The sequence below is a fragment of the Lipophrys pholis genome, assembly GCF_963383615.2.
Source record: "Lipophrys pholis genome assembly, chromosome: 2".
NCBI lineage: Eukaryota > Metazoa > Chordata > Actinopteri > Blenniiformes > Blenniidae > Lipophrys > Lipophrys pholis.
In genome coordinates, this window is record NC_137636.1 from 26,714,087 (window position 1) to 26,740,362 (window position 26,276).

At 40.6% G+C, this 26,276-nt stretch overlaps 1 protein-coding gene across 1 annotated transcript in view; it reads left to right on the forward strand.

Annotated features, from left to right (window-relative positions):
* The window catches only part of LOC308106804 (collagen and calcium-binding EGF domain-containing protein 1-like), a 45,530-nt gene that overhangs the window by 4,312 nt on the left and 14,942 nt on the right, over nt 1–26,276 (forward strand). The window lies entirely within an intron of this gene.

Consider the following 26,276-nt stretch of genomic DNA (forward strand, 5'->3'; position numbering starts at 1 on the left):
TTGGGTCCAGAGCTGAAACATTCAGGGAAGGCATTCCCCTCGGGCAGCCCGGCATGCATCATAACCTAAAAAGTAGAAGTCTGACAGCAGAGGATGCCATCAGTTATTTTTATTGCACTGTGTCGATTCAGGGAGGAAGAGAACTCTTTCTAGTAATTGACAAGCACCAAATTTAGATGAGATGGTGGTGAATAGATGCTGGTTTTCTTTTTGAAAGGATTACACAGCTCTGCACAGGTGATTAAAGAGAAGAATACTGGGCAGAGTTTTAAAGGTATCACATATTCCGTAAAGAAAATTGGCCATTTCTTCTATTACATACTCTCTCCGGGGTTTTATTTATGAGACCATTTGATATTACGTCCTGTACGAGTAGTGAAACACAGGTTAAAAGTAATAAATGACTTCAATGCAGACATTTCTGACAATATAAGACAGGTTGTAGGACTTTCAGCTCATGATACATCACCTCCCAAAAGCAAAAAGTCAATGTAAATTGCTCATTTTGACATTTAAATAACTTTCCTGTGAGAACAAACTTTGGCTTGGATTTGGTTGTTGGCGTAAGAAGGTCCTTTAATAAATGAGGCACCAGGTCTGGTGTGAGGCCAGACCATGTGATCTGTTTACTGTCAAGGTTTGACTGTAACGGGCTCGGCGTCTTGTTTAATTTCTGGCTCTACAAGAGATGTGTGGAGCTGCAGGAGTTGGATTAGATGAGGCTGTATTTTCCTCGCCGTGCTTCTCTCCGTGCTCCGTGCAGCAGGGACCAGGATCAAAAAGATTTTGTAAATTACTTTTGGGAAAAGCAGATTGATCCATTGTGTGCGTGCATAACGTTGCTTTCAGTTCAGATTTAGCGAGGGTAGTATGTTGTCCAGACATGGCTGATGGACCTTGCGCCACATATTTCCATCTGCTTGGTTACACTGAAAGATTTCCTTGTAGATCTGAGGCTTCTCGGTTGTCTGACGAGCTGAAGGGCTTCTGGCGTTGACTCAGCAAAAGCTCTTCTTGGACAGTTAAAGTTAGTTTCTGATGCTCTGCATGTCTGGCTTTCCACTGCGGAGAAGACGTACCCTTAACAATCGGAGCTGCCAGGGTTTTTGTTTACTCGTGAGCAACGTTGTTGTCAGGGTTGGTGAACTTGCTTCGATTTGCTGTTTTGTCACATTGCCACCATCTGCTGGACTGCAGCAGTGGGGCTGGGGATGGTTAATGTGCTATTGGATAAACATTTCTTCGGAGGTTGAGGCTACAAGTTCCTGCTGTTTGCCTCTTGCACCGATAACATTGTGAGACATTTACTTTATAAGTAAAATCCAAAATGCCTTCATTTGCAGTTGAATGTGACCTGTTTCTTGTATTATTGTCGTCAGTGTAAAAGAAAATGATTTGAGTTTTTATTACATTTTCTTTGCAGGTTTGGTTGGATTACAATACAAGTGTAATTGGGTGTAATTGTGCGGTCTAGTGGTGAAATTATGAATGCAGCCATCTACACTCATGAAAACACATTAAATAAATGGACCAGGAGCATTTTAAAAGGAAGTTGCTTATTCCCTTTAAATAGTTCGGATGTTGCAGGACTGAGGTTCGGTCACCGCTTTGGCCAAAGATGTCTAAAGACAACGAACATACTGCCTTATGTTACAGACGTTTTGAAGTTGTTAGTAAGTTCAGATTGTGTTTAATTTGAACTAATGTAGCATCAAGTTGTATCACATTGTTGCTGTAGAGCTGTGTTTGTCAGCGATTACGTCAAAGCGTTGTGATCCGCATTCTTTCTTAGTGAGAATACCTGGTTTGATTCTGGACTTAGAGCCTTTTTCTTTTTGGTTCGCTCTTTCTTTCTTTGCTGACTTGCTTTTTTCCCCCAGATGTTCTAACTTCTAGAGTTCAACCACATATTTGTACGAAGCTCTAAATTTCTCCTACGTGTGTGATTGTGTGTATCTTTGTGTTCGCCCTGTGGTTGAAGAATTATCCAGGGTGTACCTGCCTTTGGACTAATACCTGCTGGGATCAGCTGCAGCCGCACCGTGACCCTGAGCTGAATGATTCGGGAAGGAAAGATGATTGGATGGATGAAAAGGGGTGTGATGTTGTGATTAACAGGGAGCAGGTTGTAGATGTGGACCTTGGAAAAGTCGTTCAGCACCATAATTCCCACTATTCAGGTTCCAAATTAAGGGGAAAAAAAGTTGAGATGACAGCACTCGAATGCAGGGATTTCGTCTTTGCTTTTGCTAAGAAGCAAGTGGAGGCCTAAAATGTTGACTTTGAATATGTCAATGATGATCTCTTTGGTTTTGGGAGCAACACTTGGTTACGTTTGAAGGCAGATGGTGATGAGCAAGATAAACTAACAATTTCATCTGCAGTTCGAGCAGCTAAATACACAGTTTATTCAAATCCTCACACTTTTACTGGTGTAATTCTTCTGTTCAATGTGGAAGTCAAGAAGAACTGTGCCCATGTTTAGCAATGTTTTCCCTTCAGATCCAAACGTATTGCAGCACATGTCCAGAAACCTGAGGTGTTACAGACCTGACGTATTTACTTACTGATGCTCAGCTGTGATTAGACAATTTGAAGTTTTTTAAACTGTATTTGAACCAGGCCTGGTCAGTCTAACAGTCAGGTCTCTACCCACAGCACTGCAGTGTCCAGACAGGCTGTTTCCGATCATTTCTGGTGCTCTTCTCATATTTCCTCACCTGGCAGCGCGCTCTCATATTCGAATAATGTGGGAATGTGTGATTATGGCCTGCGTTTTTATTGAAGAGGACACGTCAAACATTTGGAAAAGTTCACACCTTCCCAAAGAAAATGGACTTAGGTTGCTTTCAAAACACTGAAGCAAATTACGATAGTTAAAATATGGTCACACTTGACATGAGATTCTTAAGTGGAAGGCATTTTGTGAGAATGACCGTTTGATGAACATGCCAAATTTGCTAAATTTTAGACTGAGTACTTATTTTAACAAGTACCAATCAACTTCGGCAAATGAAAACAACCCTGACCAGTGTTCAGGGCTCCGTGGCTCTTGCCATTTATTGCTTCATCCATTGTTTTTGTCTGCTGTACTCGGGACTGTGTGCCAACTGCTGAAAATGTAAATGTAATGGCTTCATTTCAGATGGCTTTGTGGTGTTGTGCAAAAAGTATAGCCTCGGCATCCAAACAGAAAACTTGAAGGCCACAGTTTGCCTCCCTCTCTGGTGGTTTTCTACAGTGATGAGGATGAATACACACATTTCTACATTTCTATCGCTCTGCCCATTTCATGTTGTTGCTCTATCTAAGGTCAGATTTCATCCTCGCCAAGCCAAATATACACTGTTCATACTCTGATTCTACAAGTTGGGAGAATAACTCTGTGTGAATTTACGTGTTTATGTATGAGTCTGAATGAATTGTGTCTGGATTGTCTGTGCTAGCAGTGGCTGCAGGTTTGTGATGATGTGTGTTCTTTCTCTGAGCACTCTCAGCTGTGCAGTCGGATCGAGGACCGATGGGTTCCCCTTAAACTGTAAACTATTCTTTAATTGACATCTTCTGGACTCATCAGTGCACACGATAACACCCGTAACCTCCGAGCAACAGCAGCACGTGAGAACAAGACAAAGTTAGGATGGTGATAAAAGTTGTGGAGACATGATTGATACTAATTGTTTCCATACTTTAAGCTACTTTTGTTGCTAAAATGATCCATCCGTCCCAGTGGGAACATTAGAGTTTTGTTTTCTATCATTGCCTCTAAGTGCCTGAGCTGCGATTCTCAGTTCTGTCATATGACGGAGGAGAAGGAAGTGAGGCGTCTGTATGGTTTTTGAGGACATAAAGCTTTCCACAGTCAATACTTTGAAAGAATATCTTTGGTTGTTGTTAGAGACACTCACACGCATAGAAAAGATACACCAGAGTAAACAAATCATTTTGAGATTTTAAGTCAAAGTCGTTGTCTTCAGCCTCTTGTCACAAGCCTTGCTTTCTGGCGCTCTTCCTCACCGAGCAGCAAGCTCTCATTTTTAAATAATGTGGGAATGTGTGATATGGCTTGTTTTTTTTATTGAAGAAGACATGTTAAACTTTAGAAAAGTACATGATACTTTCATGAAAAATTGCTTAAATGATTCATAATAATATATATTTTTTGGTTTGGACCAAATGGCAACGATATTTCTTTATTCTGACTGCTATGTCTGTGTGCGATCAGTCTTAAATTACAGATCAGTTTTGTCTTGTTTTCTTTATGGATGGATGGGATTTTATAATTGTGGTTGTTTTCATACAGAAAAGCAATCTATGAAAAAGCCGACTTGGCTCAAATCGTGCTTTTGTCCGACAGCAATATTGATCATCTCATCTGATAAGATTTCAAATCACTGTGGTTCGTTTGTCTTTTTATATTATTCATTCAAAAACGTATGCGAAAAGACAAGTAACTTATCAATATTTACAGACCGGGTGGATCTAAAACAATGACAAACTGCTGAGTCACCCCTGACGTTCTTATAGGTGTTATCTGCAGTTATGATCTAATAATGCAATTGTCGTAATTAGCTGTGCCCACTGCAACCTAAAGTTTGCACATCTAGCAAGCTATTAACCATATATCACTCTTTCTCTGGATGCTATGTTCACAAACCTCAGTAAATCTAATTACTTCTTATATGACTCTTAACAGCAGAGCTCACTGAGCATAATTGAGTCGGTTCTCATCAATAACCATGTTACACAGTTGCTGTTTGCTTTAGTATAGAAAGCAAACCGCTTGGTTTAGTTTCAAACCTTTGCTCTTTTGTTTCTATTGATTAGATAAACTACTTTATTGAATATGTAACTTTGAAAACTCAATCAATAAATCTTGGTTACAAAGAGGAATCAAACACCAGTCTACTTGATGAACGTTTTGAAGTTGTGAGCTCGTAACAAGAACCTTTTGCCCTTTGCCTTTCCACATTGCTGATGCCATAACCCACTGCAGCCACAAGAGGGCTCCATAAATCTCCTGGCTCCAGTAATTGTTAAGTACTAACCCACTAACAGCAGCAATTCAGTTACACATCAAATCCTTGAAGCTTGTCGACAGATGAAGTTAATCACCTCAGTTCAGACATGAAGTTAATTGTAACAGTTTTGGACTAAAACACTGTAAACTAGAACAAAGCTGAGTCGTATTATTTTAAAGTAAGATTAGTCAGATTAAACATTATGTATAATAGTCATCCAGAGCAGAGGAATCTGTAAAACACTAAATGATGAGGAGAGGGGGCTGTATATTTTTCAGATTGTACAATGTTAATGGTAACATAATGTTCATTATCTGTACAGCCTGAGAACAGCGTGAGGAAAGGCCGAGCCCACCACTATCAATAAAAAACACTCAATGAAAAACTCTTTACTCATATATTCTGAACATATTTATGATCTTTTGATACCCTATCAACGTATTTACTAAGTAATGACCTCATGAAGAGATAACTATACGTGGGAGTCGGGGAAATAGTCAAGTAGAGCATTTGGCCGGAAAAAAGATGAATGCTTACAGTTTATTCATGTTGCCTCCAGGAATATCTCAAGACTGAGTCATGCACATTTTGGTCATTTTGGCTGAGTTTGGGTCTCTGAAACATCTTTGTGGGGGTCTTGTGTCATTACACTCCTGGCCTTCTTTCCACATTTTTTTCCCTTTCAAATCGACTTTTCATCCTTTCTGTTTGTTTGAAAAATGTCCAGAGAGATACTCCTCACCTCGCTGTCCACACATGCAGATCCATCTGTGCTTGATCTGGCTGCGTCTTCACATGAATCACTACACAATGGGGCTCCGAATTGTTGGCACTGAGAATCGAATCGCAGGCCAAATAATTCACTCACCTTTCTCAGCAAGTGCAACATTACTGAGCCCTACAAAGATAACCTGTGCCAAGGTTGAATGAGACAATTTTTTTTATTACCATCCTGAAGTCAAATGAAGAAATAAACACTAAAGAACACAGATTAATGCTTTCTATAAATATTTCCATGAATTTAATGAAACTTTCAATGAATAGGGCATAAAATGATTATTAAATTGTAAAATTAGCTATAACATTGATAATTCAAAGTACATTGAAAATTAATACCACACATACATTAAAGCTTACTACAACATTAAATCAACTTTAAGGGGAATTTAGAGAATCTGTAGTTGTTAGTGTTCCACAGCAAAAAGTACTTCACATGAAGTGATGACCCCAAAATCTGACTTCTTTTCTCTCGATAGCTAAACCAATTGCAAAGCGTCCTGAGGAAGCGATGTGAAGTACACTGGGGGCTCGCTGGATTATAAGGGCACCTTCCAACCCGGACCACCTTTTCTCACCGCTGCCCTTTGGAAAGACAAGCAGAGTAAAATTATGTTTTTAACTCCAAGCCCTGAAACTCACTCTATTGGTGAAGTTGCAAAAGTGGATTTGGACACGTTAAAATGGCCATGTGCCTCACACTTCAGACAGAAGGTGGCACTCACACAGTGTATTGACGCAGTTACAAGTGGAAACCATGCAGGACCTTGACCCCTCAGGTCTGCCAGTGCCCACCTCTGGAGTTGAATCGGACTTCAGGAGTGTTTACCAGCAGTCACATACCAGGTTGCCTTTGGGTCACTGCTCCAACACACATAAATGCTAATGAAACATGTAAATGTTGGAAACATGAAGGTCAGAAAATACTTTATGAGATCTAAAAATCGTATTTAAACAATCCATTGAAATCAGCATCAACCGGCAAGCTTTTACTGTTGTATCAACTTCTTGTCTCGAGAGGCATTGAGCTCTGTTTTTGGTTTTATAACCTAAATTCAAACGTACACATCAGCACAGTCTGTAAATGACTACAGAGTCACTAAACACCATTTGTTAGTATATTTAGCCAAATCTTTGGATGCCCTGTAGCACTCAGTTGGATCATGAATATAGAGTTTATTCCCATGAATGGAATACAATATTATTGCTTTTTATATGACTTTGACTACATGGTATGCATAAACAACAGTGACTTTGAAACTCACGCTGGAAACATGAAAGCAAGACAATTCCCTAAGTATTTCTAAAACGTTGTTTCAAATAAATAAAATAATTTAACACGTGATCTTTTCTTGATCACTGATGTCATTCACTTTCACTCCCTCGAAAGTGTTGAGGGCAAAAAACATGGTCATTGTGTCACAGTGTTGTTCAGAAAAGTTTTACATTTTCATGGTAATGGGCCCCAAACAAGTTGCTTGTCTCAATCTGTTGAACCCGAGTCCGGTCCAGAAAAAAAAAGCTTCTCAGGTTAAGAATATTATACGAGCTTTAATAATGTGTTTAGTTTGACTCAACCTATGTTTTTAACCACAACCACTTCCCGTCTTGACTCATTTTACTACTCCTGTGGGGTTTTCCTCTGTGAGTATGTGATTGCGTGCTGTCTGATGCTCAGAAGTGAGCAGCCCCTCCACACCTGGCAGTCACATGCGTTTCATATCAGATATACTTAATCTGCGTTCAGTTTCCCCTGCCCATTGCCAAAATCTAGTTTGGACCAACGTTCTGTTTTGAATTAAAACAATGCACTTCTTTTTTTTTTTCTGGAGGAATGAACCGTACAGACAGTTGGTTGATCCATTGTGGGCCAAACTGAAATATCTAACCAACTTTTTGATCGATCACCATAATAATTAGGACTTCACATCTTTTGGGATTGTCCTGTGATCAAGTGCCACCAATCAAACATGTCCAGAAATGTATTTATATCTCTACTGGAAGGATTGGCACAAGCTTACAACCACAGATTTGCGGCTTCTCAATGATTCCAGTTCATCTAATCACATTCTGCCACAGACGAGAGGACTGGCATGAAATGCCTAAAACGAGTGGACATCGCAGCAGTTTGAAAGGTCACGCCAGAGTGGATATTTACAGCAAATTCTGAACATCCAAAAACAAACATTCCTCATGGTTTCTTCTGATTTCCATATCTCTTTGTCAGCGGGGACAAGGTAGAAATATTTACATGTGTGGAAGCTATCAAAGTACCCTCTAAAGAGGCTCTCATGTGTTCCCAGGCACTGGGTCCAAGTACAACTGCTCCCACCCGCAGTTGCCCCGCATGTCACCCAGAAACATTTAGAGTGTCCATTACTGAAACCCGACAGAGACTGACTCAACTCTTGGCCTGGACTCCGTCTCCATCTCCGCGCTCGGGTTGGCTCGGAGGAGACAGAAGCCAGACCTGCGTGTAGTAGCCGGGGTATTAAAGCTGGGGTCGGGGTCAGGCCAACAACGAAAAGTTTGGTTGATGTTAAATGTTGTTTTGAAGAGCACATGATCACAGTTTTGACAGCTTTGCGCTGACCAGAAAAGTTCAACGGGGTTGAGAGGTTAGTGCTGAGAATGTGATCCTGGACTTGCTCTTGTCAAAAGGTATCACATCCAATCAAGGTAAGTGTGACAGGAGATGTGTTGGGCTACACTCAGTCAATCCAGCCGATTCTGCTCGTGTCCTTTAAAATACCTCTTAGGACCTTTGTGTCCGGTGAAGGAGTCGGATAATGCCACAGACCAGTGTCTCATGTGCGGTGATGTTTGCTCGACTTGTGTCGTGCTTCAGCGTTCAAACATTTTTAAATGAACTCTTGAGTTGTTTTCACTCACAGACCGGGTCACCCAATGTCTGCTTTCTTTCTGTCATGAGCCAATATCTGCTGACAGCCGTTGTGTAGGATCAGCGCCGGTCATTGTGCATAGGAGGCTTGTTAACGTTGCTCCATGACTCGTTCACCGCAGGACTGCTGACAAAGACGTGGAAGTCAAGAGTGCTGAGCTTCCTCTCATCGTCTCCTCCACTTCTTCTGGATTTACTGCTTTCACTTGGCTCTCATCTCTGCATTGTACACATGCGTTCATACACTCACAGAAAAACTCCAGCGTTGAAGTGCCTTGCGTCTAAAATGTTGCACACAGTCTCTCCTGGGCTCATTCACAGAATAAACAGAACTGGAGTGGAATAAATCGAGTCATCAAATCCCGCTGCTTTGCCACTTGATGCCGCAGAGAAATGCCCGCGTCACCATTTGTGAGTTTGGTTCAGGCACAGGCAACCATGTGACTCCGCTTATTTGAAGTAAGTGTGCAGTGGTTTGCACCGTCACCTCACTTCTAGATGTTTGAACAAAAGTTTCTGTGGCGCGAGTCAGTGAAGCTGTTCAGTGGTGTCGCGGTTTAACACTCTCACATCGCATCAACAAGACTGTGCTTGAGGAATGTTTGTGTGAAGTTTGCATGTTCTTCTTTTGCCTGCATTGGATTTTCTCCTGGTGTTCAGGCTTCCTTACTGGTCTCAGATGAAAACCTGCCAGTTTGGGCTAATTGTTGCTCATCTACATTATTTTCTGTTGATCAATAAGCCTCTGTCTGAAAATTAATCATATGAACACATGGGATAGCTTCATCACGGAATATACAAACAAATGCTTTTGGTGCAATATGCTCCAGCCACCTTCAAATGTGAAGGTATATCATGTCTTCTACCCCGTCATCTTTGTAATGCCCTGTATTGCCTCTGTCACTGACACCAAGGCACACAGCATTGACAAAACAGCCACAAATGACGCCATGGGAATGATGCCATGATAACTTTCACAAGACTGTGAAGAAGGTCAAAACATTTACATTACAGGGCGGATAAAGACAATAAACCAGACATGTATTATCTCAGTATGTTATTAAAACAAAATATTGTATTCTGCTCTGCTGCATTGGGCTCATCCATGTGTAACAGTCAAATAAAGTGACTGACAACTTCAAGCAATGTCCGCCACAAACTAATAGTTTGTGCTTACTGACCAACTAAATAATTCTAATACTTTATTAAAATACTTCAAAGACAAATTTTGAAACTTTTGATAAGGTGGTTCATGGGAAAATATTTTCAGTGTCGTCTTGATCGTCCACATATTTCCATTTCAAGTTTCATCGAAACTCTGACTTCCAGACTGATTTTGGTTTTGAGGGGTACATTTTTCTTTTTAAGTATCACCTGATCTCAAGAGTAACTGGGCAGCCTCAAGGACCTCGCATTCAGTTTTTAACAGGGCTCCCATATGAGCGCTAACAGTGTTTTATTGATGTTTTTACAGCACGTGGAAGCTTTCAATGACTCGTACATATAGCTTTACTATAGTGTGCTCGTGCCTATAAAGTTATGCCGAACTAATGTGGTGTAATGTTTTTATTTTAGTAAGAGCAAGCACAAGAACAGCTAAATTTGACACATTTGTACTGTTTTCACTGTTTTGACTAGATGCTAGATACCAGAAGTTTCTGTGTCCTGAGGAAACTTTACAGCAGCATAACATGTAGTGAAGGACAAGGTAACACTGGACAGGTCATCAGTCTGTCACAGGGCTGGTGCAAAGAGACACACAATATACCCACACACACTTGGGGTTTCACAAAAACCAGTAACTTTCATGTCTTTAGATTTTTGCCTCAGGGAAAACATGCAAACATGTCATAGAAAGGAACCTGGGTCTCTCACTCCAAACCTCGTCATGCTGCACCAGTCCTGATCTCAAGCATGGATTTCCCGGCCCTGATTCTGAAGTTTGGTAATACTGTACTTTCTAACATTGGTAACCTCTGAATTACAGCTCATTAAAAGTCATTACTGAAACATGAACAATTATCTTTTATTTGACAAATTCCAATAGCAATACTTTGTGTAAATATTGAAAAGATTAAATAAGTTAAAGTCCATTTTATATATCAGATATTTATTTTAGCAGTAAATCAGTTTTTGACAAGTTCTTGGTTCTCTCGATCACATTATAACTTCTTTATATTCTGGAGCTGAAGGGAAGCTTGAGAATTTAAACAGTTTCTCTGCCACTAGTACCCATCACATCCCTCATCAAGTATGATGTAATGTGAAAAATGTAATAATACAAAAATAAGCACAAAAATATACACAGCAGGGACAACTAAAGGAAAAGTGGGAATAAAGGAAAAGTCGGTGCGGTAAAGGAGCCGTGGGGCGACGTTGGAAAGAGAGGTATTTTTATTAATCCAAATGAAATAAAGCTGCACCCCGACTGTTGGAGCACTCTTCTTGGTGGGAGATTTGCTCGTGATGGTCTCTCTCTCTCTCTCTCTCTCTCTCTCTCTCTCTCTCGCTCTCTCTCTCGCTCTCTCTCTCTGTCTGTGATGGTTTTCCCTCCCAGACGAGTGCATGTTGAGTGAGGATGTGCTGACGGGACTCTGTGGGTGAATCAGATGTTCCCGGAGGAGGACGGTGGCTGCATGACGTTCACTCTCATTACAGAGTCCTTTCTCTTCATTCATCACTCACTTAATCTATTACTTTCAGTTTGTCTGTTTATACTCTTCCTCTCCTGTCATCCTCTCACATTCTGACCCCCCCATGTGGTCCTTTGTTTTTCCTTTTGTGCTTCTTTCATCACCCTTTCTCCTGTTTCCATTTTGTTTTGTTTCATTTATCTATTTGCTGTCTCTTTATTGCTACATTCCCAACTTTATTGTCTTTATTAGGCCAAAAACACTACTTTGATCAATTTAGTATTTCACAACCAATTTTGGTCAATTGTTTCTTTTCTCTCACATATTCTGCCTCTCGATATGAGTTAAGACCTTGTTTACCACTTGTTCCTCGCAGGGAGCTTAATTAATTTATTGGTGAATTTAAATTTGCCCATAGGCTTGAATGTGAGTGTGCAATAGAGTGTGTCACATTGTCATGGGATAGACTCCAGCCCCCCCACGACCGTGAGTTCGATAAAACTGTATAGAAGATGGATATTCCGCCTCTCTTCTGGATGTCATTGGTATAGCCAAAATATTACAAACACCTAATAATGTCATGCTCAATACCTCATGCACCATCAAGCATGTACATAAATCTTTTGTAAAATGGCCCACAGGATCCCCTGCTAAAACTGAGCATTATTACTTTTTCAAAGCTATTTTATGGCAAATTTAAACGCCATCTCCTCCCTCTGGAGTTGACAGTTATACACTGAAATATTATGATTTGGTCAGGCTTTAGTTACATTCATAAAAAAAACAAAAAACTTGGAAAAATATACTTAACTTGTTTGTTTAAACGATATTGATGGAGAGCATATGAACGCCAGGGACACCGTTGCTGTTTTATGCTTTGAAACTACATCAATTTTATATTCGCATAGTTACTACCACACAGAAGTTTGCTTCATTTTCACACAGAACACCAGACCATCATGAATTGTTAACCCTCTACAGAAGAGCGTTCAACCCTCCGACAACATTTCTGACCATGACACCATGACTTTCAATTTCTTTTATACATTTTTCTTAAACATATTAAATGCTATATTTAAAAAAAGGTTTAAACTGTGTACAAATATAGAAAAAAATATTCTTCAACTCCTACTGCTTGTCTTTGCTGCATGTAAAAGAACACAGTTTGATATCATCACTTATTCCACATTAAAATGAAAATATAGGTTTTTGTTTTGCTGAATTCAGTAATACAATGGGTGCCAGAAAGAAGGTTTCTATGCAAGAATTAAAGAGTTCTCTCTCCCAGAGCTGCAGGTTAAATCTGGGATTATCGTATGAGGGCTTCTCAGGATTTGATTTTTTTGTTTGTTTTTACTTTTTTACTTTTTGCCACTTTGAAAGAAAAAAAAAATCTAATTTTTCTTTCAAGGAGTATCTACCCACTGTAAGAATCATGCTTCCCATGTAACCACCAGAGGTTTCCTTAAAACATTCTCTAAAGGTAGTGTAGTTGGATTGATCTACACATTAATTATTAGCATCAGAGATGGTTATTAAAAGTGTTTTCTAACTTCTCAAACTGCTGTTTCTTTTATTTGTCTTCAGGCACTTTGGCTTCCTTCCTCATCTTCAAAACATACTTGTTCATGTTGACTGGTGACTTTAAACTGGCTGTCGGAGCTTCTGTTATCTCCACCCTCAGGTGTGAGTGTGTGTTTGGATAAGTGTGTGTCTTTCTGTGATGAACTGAGGACACAAGGATTGGCTCCACGTCCAGTGACCCTTGTCTGAGTGAAGTCAACGGAGATGCTGGTTGGATGGTCCACTCTCCTCTAAAATACCACTAACCACAGAATGAGTAGAGCCATATGTTTTGCTTGTTGCTTGAATTACCATTCACCATATAAAAGTACAGAATGGAAACATGATGGACATCATTTTCTGATCATTTCTGCATTTAACATCAGTCCGATCTTTACAAGTGTGCCCTTAAGTTTAATACAATTTAACCATCACTGACCGTATTTACACTTTTGTTTTTCAAGTGAATAAAAGAGCTTTTGATTTTCAATGCAATATATTTGTTTATGCAAATTTCAATAAAATTCCTATGTTGGACAGCAAAAAAATAAAAAATAGATCTGCACCCGATATTTTGCCCAACAAGATGAAGACACATCACCGACTTAATATTTCTGTTCGTTAAAGTAGTTCACGACCTGTTGATTGGATTAAAAAAGCATCAAATCCAGCAACCTCAGACAGGTAGCGAATGCTGCACATTTTCCTCAACAGAACGACTTCATCAATGGTCAAATCCAAGAAACCTGGGCACTCGCTCTTTTTTTCACCCAGCCATACTTAACGGCTTTTACATGACAGTCAGTATAATTTATTGCAGCTCAGACGACGGCACACTGGCAGTGTGTGTTAAACGGATGCAGCATGTAGACAGGATGGGTCACTGACGTGTTACTCATCTGTGTCTTGTTGTAAAGCCAGGCGATGAGAAGCAGGCGTGCGGGCCTTGCTTCTCCACATGTTGTATGTGCTCCATGCACTACCTGTTGGCGTGTGTGGTTTGTACGCTGCAGGGCCTGCACGGATGTGCAGTCGAAGGTCAAACCAGAACACAATTCTTCACAATAACGCCACTGCTATGAAGAAAGACGTCTTTCAGCAAACCGGGTGTTGCGGTTTTGTATGGATTTCTTCACCTATCTCTCATGATACAAGTCAATTTATTTATTTCACGTGTGAACAATCCCATTTCCATAAACTTTTGGTCAGAAACCACAACAAAACTGATTGCATCGTTGTCAACCTCACATTTATCAATTACATCAATTATCAATAATATCAGGATGTGATGGGATGAAGGACAACCTCTTAAGAAAATTACTTAAAGGGGATTTCACCATATACTAAAGCCATAAGTAACACAACAGTAAAGCATTTTACGAATCGAGGCAATTCATTGCCCTTCTGACAGTGAATTAACAACCGATACACTTTTGCAATGCTTCATGCGATCTTCTGAAAACTATTATCTGTTAATAATTTATTGAAGTACTCATGAATGTAATTTATAAAACATGCCATGCCAAAGTAAAAGACATAAAGACAGATAGGGGTGTCATTTCAAACACACCTGCTCATTTTTGTGTGTACGCAGCAGAAATTAGTCCAAAGAGGGACTGAGTTCAAATGGACAAACACTAGAAATTATTTTTCAGAATCACTCATGGTATTCTGTGTTTATGTTCTCGGCTCTGATCCTTTTTTGATGGAGTTTACTCGTTTTCCCAGTGGGTGACTTGGTCAGTGACGTGCGAGTCATTTTGTTGTCCTGAGGACAATCTGAGGAAGACAAAAACTTGGAAGCATTAAGTGCGGTTAGTTGGTCAGTGTAAACCATCGATCTTCTATATCGCTTCATCCACTTCAGGCTCAAAAGGCTCAGGAGCCGATTCAAATCATGGGCTTCTTGCTATGAGGCAAGAGTACGTACCATCTCAGCCCTCTGTGAATGTCTTTGTCTTTGAAGGACTCACTTCGATGAAGTGGCTGTAAGATAGATGGTTGGATATATGGATGCTTTGTCTTACAGACTAATGATGAGGGGAATCATCCCCTCATCATTAGTCATTAGTTCAACTATGAAAACTGTCGGAGCTGAATGATATTTGATTTTCTTAGAGCAACAAGTACGACCATCCAGATGTGTTTTTTCATGAGCGACAGCCAAACCACAATGTCCATGTGTAAGAACAATGTGACATTGTAGAAAAGACCATGGGAGCCGAAGTATGTTGAGTGCTTCTCAAACATTGAAAATATTGGACTCAGCAGATGATGAATTGATCCTGAAACACACGCAGACAATTGTTAAAGCCTGATGCAACACAGTGGTGAACATGTCCTAATGTTTGTGAAATGTGTTTTGGGAATGAATGTTGAAACGGGATGGTTTCAAATCAACATTATTTGATATATTGGCTTGTGAAATTTCCAATAAGAGATTGTATAGAACCTTACATTCATCCTTTAAAACCACTTTGGGCTATATATTCTGGCCCATTGGATTTATGTTGATTTTGTAGATGTAGGATTATCAGAAATGTGCAGCAAATGAACACTTCTGCAACTTTTTCCAAGATTTTTCATTATCTGGCAGTTCTTCAGTCTTGCTGTGTGTTTGTATTCGGGAAGTTTTGGGGCCTCTGTAATTTCTAGAAAATGGGTGGATAGCTCTATTTCTCTGCTGCCTGGTACTTTTTCAAACGTCCAGATATTATTTACGGTCCAGCAGTCACAGTCATGAGAAGTTTGCATGTAGGTCCTGTCGGCAGGGAAAAATGGTAATTGATTTCATTTAAAAAAAGATTTTCTAGCATCATTCCCTCTGTTTCAATCGCACGCGCAGTCATCTTCTTTTTTTTGTGATAGGATTAGCAGACAAATGGACAAACAAACAACTCAATTAGGCAGTGAAATCAGCCATGTCAAACAGCAGGAAACCTCTGGATGAAGAATGGAGGGAAGTGATTGAGTTTTGCTCTGAAACAGGTAACAAGGACCAGATGCATCCGTCTACATGAGCCCATGTTTATGAGCAGTGTGTGTGTGTGTGCGTGTGTGCGTGTGTGCGTGTGACGTTGCGCATGTATAGATGTGTGGATGAAATATCACTGCATTTGATACTTTCGTGTGTGTCTGTTGTGTGCACAGGTGCACAGAAATGAGATCATCCTTTCTGCTCGTAAATGTGGGCGCACACGGGAAAGTGCTGCCAATGCTTTCTCAGTTTGAACTGGGTGGGACAAAATTTGATAAACTGTAAACATGTGTGCAAATATGCAACGCACGCATCGATATCAGCCAGCGGCCTACTGTTAAGGGGCTGTTAATGAAGGCGGTGCTGACTCCAGAGTAGTGGGTGCCTGAAAACAGTGGATGATGTTTTATTTTTGTTTTGCTTTCGCTCCTCAGATTCTGAGCTCTATATGTCGCTTTACTACGTGATCTACTTACAGGTTGTTTGCTTTACAAACAAATGTCCAAAGGGGCATCTGAATCAAACTATCGCTCTCTGTTCTCCCCTCTGTGTTTCCTCTCTGTGTTCATTGGATGGTGGTCAATAACCCCAAAGTTAAGTTAATGCTAATCTGTTCATTTTTCCCACACTTGGAGTTGACACAAGAGTCTTTCTGCGGCGCGACATAGCTCTTTGACTTCTGCACTTAACGCTGTCCTCCGCCCTCATTTTCACAGAGCAAACACTTTTAACAAGGCCTTTGAGTTACGCTTCCTGTGTTTAATGGTGGTATAATTGTCTCCGTAGAAGCTGCAAAACCAGAGTCGGACCTCCCAAAAAACTCCAGTCATCCTTTTCCATCTTTTTCTGATTAGTGCACACCTGAACGGCCCTCTGGACAAGCACAACGGACGTTTTTTTTTCTTTTCTTTTGTTTTTACATAACAATCTGCTCCCGATTAGCTCTTTTCAGTTGTTTTTATGGTTTCGCTGTCACTGTCAATACCTCAACAAAACAAATCACCAGCCAATTGATAACAGACTGGAACGACATTGTTGTTGCAGTATTGTTTGAAGTCGCCCGGCCCAGCGGGGTGCACGTGAAGGCTGCGCACGAGTCACTGTCACATCGAACAGAATTGAAAATTGAGAGCATCACAACTGTGAACAGCAATAAATCCTGCAGTACCTGCACATTTTTACAACATCAAGGACATTTAAAAGACTTGGAAGAGCATCTTGGTCTTAGCAGAACATTACTGTGAGCCTCACAGTCTCTTGGGACATTTCTAGACCTTCTTTAGAAAAACAGCCTCTCCGTCTGGCATTAAAAACTCAAGCAGACACGTCATTTGAAGGGATCCGTCATTAGCATGACCTCACTCACTTTTACCTCTTTCCCCGGCTGAGTTTCTGTCACTCTCCCAGACAGTTTGCGTAGCTCAGTCGGTCCAAGTAAAGACTAAGTGTTACTTTTGACAGCTGCCTTCCCTGCGCCGAGGTGATACCCTCTGCCAGGCCGCAGCTTTCATTCTTTATGGCAATCTTCTGCCAAAAAAATGATGCAGGGAGTAACAATGGGAACACATTGGGCTGGTAAAAGCAATTTTGAAATGTTTTTTATGTTGTCCCAGATACTTTTACAATGCGGGCATAGAGCACTAACATCTGGTACAAGTGGGCCAATGAGTAAACCACAGTCTTTGATTTGCTTCAACCATTAAAATGCCATCTGTAAAATATCTGTCCATCTGACCGAGAGACATGCCGAGCAGACATGTAAAATCACTGCACTCGTATTGGGATGCAGGTGTTCTTTCTGGTGCATTTCATTTCAACTGAACAACTGCTCTGATTTACAGTATATATTTGGCCGCATTGGAAGCATTTACTCTTTAATGCTTCTATAGTTACGTAGCAGTAAACACAGCCTGGCTGTCCATTCATCTTCTTCCACACATGTTCCCTATACAAGTGCTCTCTGCTGCCTCGCACCAAACCTCCAGATCCCTATAGACTTGGGCAGAGCAGATCATTTCTATCACCAAAAAGCTGCTTGCAGGGTCAGAGATGCCAGATTCCTACGGGGACACTGAGACCGGACAGGGTACAGAGGCCACGGCCCACAGGGAGAGTCCCTCCGCCCCGAGACAGATGAACATTTGGTATCACTGCAGGTACTGCTCCAAAACTACAGTATAACCTAATAACCCATTACTGGCCGTGACACAAGATTTTTCTTTTTTTTTTGCCTCTCCACCTTTTCACCACAGAAGGAACATGCACATATCATGTGAAAACAACCACTTCAGTCTAATATTACCAAGCTTTCACATCCTGTACAAACTCACCATTTTTCTCTCTCCCTGCAACTCAACTGGTTTCTGTGACTGTTGTTCAACATGGTGAACTTCCCATCTTGGAGCAAAACGTGATTTCCAGTTATTGAATGTCAGAAACATGCAGTCTTGATATGGTGAGTTGATAACCATACACCAAAGAAGAAGAAAAAACACTGCTAGGAGATGTTGGTTTGAACACAATGAATGAATAGATTTAGAAGAATATATCAAGCACTAATTGCACACAATATGAATACAGACAAAAGCAAGATCAGTTGGATGTTTTCTAATTGTCATGCAGTTGGTTCAGAGCTTAAAACATTATAATAAAGAGGAACTTGTCATCATCCATAATGGGTTGACAGAACGGGCTTGGAATTCTGCAAAATCATTAACAGCACAGTATCCTAGGATTCCAGTACCTCCAGTACGCTGACTATTTCTGTCTTTCAGGGGAAGCTGAATGTACAAATAAAATATTCAATAATAGAAATGTTTGGTTTTAGGATAGTATACGATAGGATTTCTAATTATTGTTTCAGAAATGGTGAGAATGGCGAGACAGGGTTTAGTGGATCGAGCTGGCAGTGCAGAATCTGAAATAAAACAAGAAAATTTAGTGAACATCACATTAGTGTATTGGATTTAGTCTATTTGTAGATGTTTTAAAGCAGACAGCAGGGACAACAGGTGATGTCTGGAGTGGCCGGGATAGAACTGGCTTTGTGTTTTATCTGTTTAATAATTGTGCTATTACAACTACAACGCTGGTCATTTATGGGGTATGGTTTGTTAGTTTTTGTTTCAAACTCTTAACAAGTTCTGTGAGGCAGGTGAAGGTCATGTGATTAAAAAAAAATAAACGTGAAAACTTGAGTTGACGGCACAAAGATCCCATTAATGACTGCTTCACAACACCTCATAGCTGTGGGAGCTAAAGGGCTCCTGGTCCAAACCCCCACTGCGGCCCAGGCCAGGAACATTCAGCAAGCAAGCTGCATCAAAGGAATACAAGCGATGGACAGACGGTCAAAATGTGGTTTTTGCAAATGGTCCCGGATGAGAAATGATGGGAGGATGAGGCGACCGGGGAGAGGTGAGGCATAACACGGAGGAGGAGGAAGAGAAGTAGCAGGTCAGGCTGTATTATGGTGGAAGTGCTTCAGACCTCCTGTGCTCCCAGTCAAAGCTTCCTCTGTTAGGCCGGAGAGCTGATGGTTCCCCTGAGGCCAGGGTCCTGGAAGTAGGCTGGCAGAGCAAATAAACAGAGAGGAGGTGCTCACGCTCACCACTCCAACACCTTCACATATGTATACTCACAACAGCTAAAAAGAAAACACACACACACACACACACACACACACACACACACACACACACACACACACACACACACACACACACACACACACACCCACAATTACAACAGTGAAAAGACGTATAGCAACACCTTCACACCATCAGGGTAAGCCAACTTGAAACTGTTTGGTTTCATTGTGCAGAAACAAAAACTACAAGCACATTTTCGCCCCTCAGTTTTTCTTTTAATTTGGCGCATTGTGAGACAATCAAACAAAGAGATGAGTTATAGTTCTGTACATGTGGTTTCCACTGGGGATTTAATGAAAACCACAAAGGGCTTGTGGAAAGAACATCTAATAAAAATCGCTTAAAACTTCATCCAGTTACAGAGGCAGAAAATTAGCAGCAGCACATTCAACAGAGAAAAATATAAATATAAACAGCAACAACTTTAGCGCTTAAAAGCAAATGTATATGAATAAAAAGAAGATGGGAGTGGCCCCCCCTCCAGAGTTATGTTTTATTGTTTGATTTCATCATACAAATGTGTGTCAGTATGATCCATCATCGCGCCGTCACACACAACACAACCGGCCAAGTTTAGAAACTGTGAAGGTTGCTGAACAAATAAATGGATTGCAGCACAGTTGATGAATACAACATGCTGTAACTGTAACACGTACAGGCCACATCAGTGAGAACCATCCATCCACTTGACAAGATGTACACACACACACACACACACGAATACACACTTGGACAGACTCTTGTCCTGGTGTGTCAAGAGGCCATTGACCTCCACTGAGTTCTACTTCCCGCACCCCGACAAAACTCCCGAGAGGGAACCCCTCCATATGGACACCAACCTTCATCTCTGCCTCCAAACCATCCTCCTCCTCCTCCCTCATTTCTTACCCGTGGCATTTCCTCCCCTCATCATGTTTACGTCCTCTGCAGATCATCCCACGTCTTTGCAGTTTGATGAGGCGAGACGCAAGAAAAAAATAAATGTCCCAGAAAGTTTTTGTTTCTGCAATTTAAACATACAAGATCATGGTGTTGTAGGATTGTATCAAATTACACATTGGTCGCATTTTATAGGATGTTTATTTGGAATCCGTTCATCTGCCCCACTTAACTTAGAGGAACTGGACCCAATACCAGCTGGAATTGGGAAAAGCACCAGTTCAAACCAGGACCAACACAGAGGGAGGCTAATTCATATCCATGGGTGATTTTAAATGATTCGATAACTCAACTCTTTGTATTGTGCAGAAAAAGCCAAACCATCGCATTCCCAGGGAGAACATGTATATTGCTTGTAGCTCCAGTGAATTGCATCACAGGAAAAGTTTCCTCTAAGCCTCATTGTGGGAATAATATCAGATAAAAGATGTTGCAGTATTTAAACCTGTATGCGACAAGTGTCAATACAAGCTTTTTGTTCTTTCTTTAAAAAGTTTAGAACAACTACAGAACGCGTTTCTGATAAAAACACATTTTGCCTCATTTTGGTCAGTTTGACACTTTCCAACAGGTTTTCATTACACGCAAATAAAATGTAGTTGTGTTATTCAAATATTTAAAAAGTCCTAAACATAACAACTTTTTTATCTTTAACACAACCTGGATGTCATCATTTTCCATTTCCAAATTCGTGAACGCCATATGAGGTCTGTCTTTTGTTGGAAGACCTACACTTGTGAAAGTGGATGGATTCTACTTGGGGAGCGAATTGAATTTGCATGGAAAGCATATCCAACATGTAGTCTCCGATCAGGCCGGCTGCATGTTCTGGGTTGGGAATTGCAAAGGTAAAAAGGTTTTCCTGTGTGCTATGAGCATTATCCTTTGTGTAACGCATTCCTGCCTGTGAATGCACAAATAAATCATGGTAATTCGGGATCAGAAACCATAACAGAGAGCATCCCCCTCTCCCCCCTGCGAGGAGACCCTTTACTAAAGTACATAATCTCCAGTGTAAAGTGATCCAGCCTCACGCCTGCCTCTGGACCCCGTCTTCTCATTTCTTCCAGCGCCGCCATGCTGATTTTGGCAGCAGCTGCTGCTGGAGACTGAGGTCGGATGTGGGGCTGCCTGCACCCCTCACTGTGCAGGTGGCTGCAGGGTCAACCATCTACAGAAGAGTGTGGCTGGAGGGTTGGTACCCAAAAGAAATGACATGTAACTCTGCATGACTGAAGATCATTTGAAGAGGCAGTGTGGCTCCTAAGTATAAAACACTTGAGGGTTCCATGTTGAGGAAAAAAAAAAGGTAAATTATTGCGACTGGCTCACTTCCAGATTGTCTGTTTTTCTCCCTTTTTTTTACCCAATTCAACATTTTCTCTTTAAAAGTCCGTCAGACTTTTAAAGCCAGTCAAGGCCTCTCCCAGGCATTGTTAATTAATCAGTACAAGATGAGCCATGTCCAACACATTTCCAGTTTATTGTTAATTGTAAGCCGTTATGTTCTGTATACATGAGCTGTCAAAAACAGCAGCCAGCTGCCACAGTTACTGATATCTGCGCCGACAGCGTATCAGGGCGGATGCCCAGATCCTGTCCAGACCTCTGCATCGTCCATGTGCTTTCCTACTGCGCAGCTAATCATCTGTGATACATATGCAAAGTACTGCTTATTACAACATTGACTATACATTTCAATTTTGACTCACAAAGCTGCAAAAGCCATTTTAGAAATCCAGTCTGCACGAAGGATAAAGGAACTGGAGAACGCTGCAATTCATTTCTACCACTGGTCAAAAAAATGTATTGTCCCCTGCTGTGTTTGCCTGGTGTTTTAATTCAGCTGATTAATTGTGAATGTTTCCATTTTATTTCGGAATGTACCGCGTTACGAAAGCATTTGAAAAATGTCGACATAGTTGATGTTTGTGAAGAGTTGTGAAACTGCATCTAAATCCCTGTGAGAGCCTTCAGAAACACACTGTGCCTAATTTCCAAAAAAGACTTTATGTTCTCTGGAATAATGATTAGTTATTGGATATGAAGTCATAGTTTGAGTCAGCTGTGATTTTTATTCTGCTGAATCTGTGTTTATTCATTTATTTAAAAACATTTTTAATAACCTGCAGTGTTGCATCTACCTTAAATAATGAGTCCTCTGAAGATAATGAAGCTGATGTCTTTGTCTATATTCAATACAGCTTAAGGCTGTAAGGTCCCAGAACTGATCTCAACTGACTGCAGATGAAATCAGGATACCCCTTGGACATGGTGCCAAACCAATACATGAATTTAAAGTTACCAATCAGCCTCGAATGCAAGCTTTTGGACAGTGGGAGGAACCCAGAGAACTTTTTAAATGTGTTCAGGAATCGAATCAAATACATTGTTAAAGAAATACATCGAAAAAACAAAGTGAATTTATTTATTCAGCTCATGAAATATAAAGGCCGTCTGGTTCAGATGATTCCAGTCTCCCTGAAGTCTCTATTTTGTATCTTAGAGCAGCTGTTTCCAACTCTGGGTGTGTGAAACGTTTGTTTAAATAAATGATGTTTGATTGTGCAGCTTTAATTAACTGGCAAAGCTTCATATGTTTGTGTTTCAACCTTTAAAAACGCCCTCCTCCCTAAACTAAACTTTAGGTTTAATTCTTGTAAATCATTACTTCAGAAGTCAGCTTTCAGTAAAAAAAAAATCCCACATTTTGCATGAATCTTTTTTTGATTTTTTTTTTTTGATTCATGTTAACATTTGTTAAACAGATGATGGGAATGGCACATGTTTGGTTGTTAAAGCAGGTGTCCTGTGAGGGTCATAAAAGCTTCTATGTGAGAGAGACGTGGAAGCTTTCCCTTGGTTTAAGAGTTGGACGAAAAGACCCCACGATGATCAACCAGTTGGAGGAACCTTTATTTTGAATTAGAAGCAAATGCTTTCTGACTAAATCTGCAGATAAACAACACATACTGTTTTCATTACCAAACTAAAACAACGTCCAAGAGGAATGATACCCTAACCCTAACCCTAACATCATCATTCAAAAATGTCCTCAGTAAATGTGGCTGTTTGGGGGGAAACCACAAACTAAATTCATCCTACTTTATGAATCCCTGTGGAGAAATTTCTTTTCATCCATTTACCCATCCTATTTTTAGGATGCGGTGATGCAGCCACATTACAGCGCTCCAGGGAGCTGATGGGGGGTCAAGAGTCTTTCTCAGGGAGCCACAGTGATCTGTCCATTGTGAGAGTTGAACCTGCAACCTTCTAACCCCAAGTCCATTTTTCTAGCCCCCAGGCCACGACTGCCCAGTAACGCTGTGTGGCCATTTTTATAGGTTTCGAGTACATCCTTATGAGATCTGAAAACACCAAATGCTGTTGTGTCAAGTTAGAATCTGACAAAGTTGATTCTCAGAGCTGTAAGACTTGCTACTTCATCAAAAGGGAGATTACAGTTTGAAGGTTTTATTTATTTTTTCCATCTTGGCAGTCACATCTTTCACACTTTGAAGTCATCAAACAAACCCGAAGGCAAATTTTTGTTAAAAAAGTATTCCCATTTGGAGTCTGAATGCAATACCTGGTTCAACACTGATGTAATTTAACAATATAAAGCAAGTTAACATTGTCACATGGCTGCTCTTTGGCTTGGTTCTTGTGACAAAAGAATATATGGAAGTAATAACTAATTCCTTTCTGTTAATTTAACTTTCAGGCCCTTTCATGGGTCAATATGTTAATTGCTTAAATTAAACGGTGGTGGTTTTGAAATTACAGAGATACTAGCTACACCTTTCCCTCACCAATCAGAGATCGGCAGTGTTTCACGTGACCTTTTTTTCTGCAAGCCTGTAAGCTCAAGGGAAGTGATACCGAAAAATGAAACAGGTACCATGAAACCAGGCGACAAAAAATGGCTATAGCCACAGCAATTACAAACCTCATTTGTGGAAATAAAAAATTTCTCCCACAAAAAAAACAAAAAAAGACTTCAAGTTCTCCATCAACAAAGTGGCTAAAAGCTTTGAACAAATCTGGTTACTTTTGAGAGGACAGAATAATATTTGTCTGACTGAAATAAAGGTAGTAAAGGTAGACGCTTGATCAGGTTTCATGGACGGAGGCCGACAGCGTGCCTGTTTGAAGGGAAGAGAGGCATGAGACCGAGTAAACGGGTGAAGTTATGGAGTGTAAAGTTGAATATAAATTGACACGCTTCAAATCGTAAGCCGCGCGCTGGGAAAGTGGAGGAAAGTGCACGGGAAGGACGGGAACGAGGGACAAAGAAGAGGGAGCTTGTTAACATCACGGATCATTCTCCTAATGCACCCTGACTGACATTAAAAGGCTGTGCCCAATTACTGCATGATGTCCCAGCCCACACACACGCACGCACACACACGCGCACACACACAGACACACACACACACACACACACACACACACACACACACACACACACACACACACACACACACACACAGAGTTAAAGTAAAATACGCTAATAGCCAATATTTGTGGTTTTATGTTTTCAGGCCAACATAAAACCACGATAACTTCTAAAACTATTACATTTATTGATAAAAGAAACACTCTCGGATTCCCACGGACCATTATATCCATGTGCAGTCGGATGTTGGATTCCAGTGAGTTTTAGCAGTCGTGTCATGGTGACCGTTGTCTTTCGGGCCAACATACGCTCACATGCCAAAACAAAAATGCACGGGTCAATCGTCCTGCACCCTGGGCTTCTCCTCCAGACCTCCTCGCCACTCCGAGGCCTGTCCATCCACTGGAACCTCCCCGGAGGGAGAGTCGCTGCTGACATGGACCTGCTGCACTCTCGCATGCAGCCAGTTTAACTTATTTCTCTGCTGTTCTGCTGGGTCCACATGTTGCTGCTAAACTGGTTGTTTCAGGATTGTATTGAAAAAGACAGGCGTGCTAATTACACTTTGAGATTCAGCTCCCAGAAAAGTTAGGACATTGAATCAACTATAAGTCATATTAGATTGGAATTTCATTGACATTTACACAATAATATTGAATCAAATGCCGAGTTGAGAACAATTACTGTTTAAAAAAATCTGAACTCAATTTGAATTTGATGCCCATGAAACATTCTAGGAAAAAAGTTTGAGGGCAGCAGAAACAAAGACTTGCTGATGAAAGGCATCTGATCTTGAGGATAATTCGGTTAGTTGGCGTTTGGCAACGTGATTGGGTGTAATAAGAGCGCCACAGGGAGGGCAGCCCTTTAGATGTTCAGATTTCACTAATTTCTGAAAGACTGAGAGTGAAAATATTGCGACGGTGTAAAAAGAGTGAGTCTGCTTCTACTATGGCAAAGGATTGTTTTCATCTGCATCTAATGCAATTAAAAGAATCGGCAAACGCAGGGATTCCTTTTGGTACCTTGAGGAGAACAATGAAATAAAATACTAGTTAATAAACACATTCTTTGCATTTTCCAAACCATTGGTGGTCATCACAGATCATCATGGATTCATAGGAGTTTGGAAAGAGTATACTCATATATTGTACTCAGGGCCAAATACTGTTACGCTTCTTGATTATCAAACGCAATCATAAATACTGTATCTGATTTACTTGTATAAACAATTAGTTTGATTCAAAGCACATTTCTCAAACAATAAAGGACATGAACATTTTGAAAATAATGCTGGTGTAAAACAGGAAATCACTGTTTAAATAATAAAATAGCTCATTGAATAGAGTTGTACATTTATTCAAATTGTGGGCGTAGTCAGACAGTATACATGCTGTTTATCATACTGAAGTATT